This window comes from Macrobrachium nipponense, chromosome 2 (assembly GCF_015104395.2).
Source record: "Macrobrachium nipponense isolate FS-2020 chromosome 2, ASM1510439v2, whole genome shotgun sequence".
Lineage (NCBI taxonomy): Eukaryota > Metazoa > Arthropoda > Malacostraca > Decapoda > Palaemonidae > Macrobrachium > Macrobrachium nipponense.
The window spans coordinates 65307593-65310092 of NC_087201.1; positions in this window are offsets into that span (position 1 = coordinate 65307593).

Genomic DNA, 2500 nt, shown 5'->3' on the forward strand with positions numbered 1-2500 from the left:
TTATACTCACCAAATGGAAGGAGTGATATTCCCTTACGGGCTTTTCTCAGAACTACTTTTTTTTCCTTTAATTATAGCACTCTGTGCCTTATTATGAAGGGACTAATGGTATGGCTAAATAAAACCACGAAGAAATTATATTATAGCCTAAGAATAGAGTTGGATTTACTTAACCCTTTCTGAGTACCCATTTTGCTTTTTTTTATGGTTATTTTGTTTCATGGTTCATATTGGTATCCTTTGCGTAAGAGAGGCGTAACCATTTAGTATCGGTATTGAATTTCCCAAGAATTTGGGAAGCGCCTCAGTGGCGTGATCGGTATGGTCTTGGCCTCCCACCTCCGTGGCCGCGAGATCGATTCTCAGGCATTCCATTGGGAGGTTAGAGATGTGTATTTCTAGTGATAGAAGTTCACTCTCGCCATGGTTCGGAAGTGAAGGAAAACCGTTGGTCTCGTTGCTGAATAACCACTGGTTCCATGCAACGTAAAAACACCATACAAACAACCAAACAAACCCCATGAATTTGGGAGAAAAGTTTCAGTAACGCTATTTTCGTTACTTGAGGTTCAGAGGGGTAAAGCAAAAAAAGAAAAATAGTGAAAATAAAAGGATACTCTTCTAGATGTACAAAAAAACCAGGATACGCCTTCTCTCCCATTATGCCTTGAAAGGTTGCACCCGTCATGGCTTGATGGGAGTGATCCCAGTGTGACTATTACCGCCACAAACGATTTCACAGCACGCTGGCGATTCGGGAAGGAACTAACCAGCCGTGCTTCAGTAGTTCCTTTTCGGTTTATTTCACTATAATTTTTTTCAGCTGCATACTCTTCTTCTTGACTTTGTCATTCCTAATGTTCATGGTGCAATTATATTGGTATTACGGTTTTCTTTGAAGATTAAATACATTTATTTTCGATTAAGTCCCGTTTATTCTCAACAAAAAGCTCTTGATAGTGTTTCCAACCCATATTATAATGAGCGTTTTTGAATGAAAAAAAGTAACTATTTTTAATATGCAAGATGTTTTCAGAAACCTGTAGGCCAATGTCCAAATTACTGCTGAGAGAAATGATACAGAAGCTCAAAGTTAGCAAAAAATAAATAAATAAATAAATAAAACTTACAGAAACAAGGTAATACCCTACGGAAAGATCAAACACAACGATGGTTTTCTCCCCTGTGACCAATTGGAATCATTCTCATTAGTAGCAACAATTTATGCACGAAAATAATTTGTGTCGTATACCTCACATTCCTCTTCTCATATCCAAGTGCCTTTCATACAATCGTCTTCATTTCGTTAATTATTATTTTTCGTTATGTAATCCAAAGAGCCATTGCTCTCTCAATATATGCACAGATATTTGAATAACAAACTTATCTGTTATCTCCTGTATTTATCACTTTAATTATATAATCATTGTTCATCAAGAAAAATAAAACATTATTTTCTTACATCCAAATTGTACTCTTAAGGCATCTAAAAGTACACAAAGATAACACCATAAATACTGTTCGGGAACCAAAATGGATGATAGGAATACAACCTACAAAATTGTATCTCTAGCGATAAAATTATATGAAAAATATAAAATCTACTTGCGAAAAAGATTAAGGATGCCATACACACGAAATACAAAAATACAACGTCAAGTGGCAATGAAAGACACCAACGCTATAATGAACGCGATCATTATTCGTCATAACATCTTTACAGAGAATATCACAGCATGTGGCAAAGAAATCTGACTGCTGTGAAATAATGTTTCCGCTGCCAGTAACACAATGAACTCGAAAAATTCCAACGCCGCTCCGTCATTTTTCTTGACTATGGCTTATAGTCAAATGTTTCGCTTCATTATCAATGTAAAGAAAATACATCAACGTAAAGCTTTTGCATATCGAAAATAAACTGCTAGAGTTGTATAAAATGCGTCAGTCGAACACCTATGGGTGTTGTCTGCCTGTATGTCTACTTGGCCTTTCCTACAGCGTGTAGGGTGAAAGGGAGAGACTAAGATTGTCCTAATTTGAGTGAAGTGAATCTGAATTTAAATAAAAGAAGAGCAAAGATGCCCGTGAGGTAGGGGTCGGTTACGGTATGCAATATATTATTGTTAAGATAATGCAATCAGACATTAATATAATTTTGTTTCGCTCTCTTCATTAGCCTGGTAGCTACCATTCTAATTAATTACGCCAGTTAACTTCACACTTTTAATATATCTTCGTATAATATATATTTCTTATACCCTGCTTTTAACTAAATGTTAAGATCGTTCATAATTCATTATGTCAACGAGCGGAAGAGAGAGAGAGAGAGAGAGAGAGAGGGGGGTAGGTGGGGGGGGGGGGGGGGGCGAATTTTGTGCATTGTTACGCCCTTTATACTCGTATACGCTATCTAAACTCAAGTAGAATTAATACATTTCATGGATATTCCAGATGGCTAACATAAATTCATAGTACCAGTTTCACACTTTCCAGTTTAACT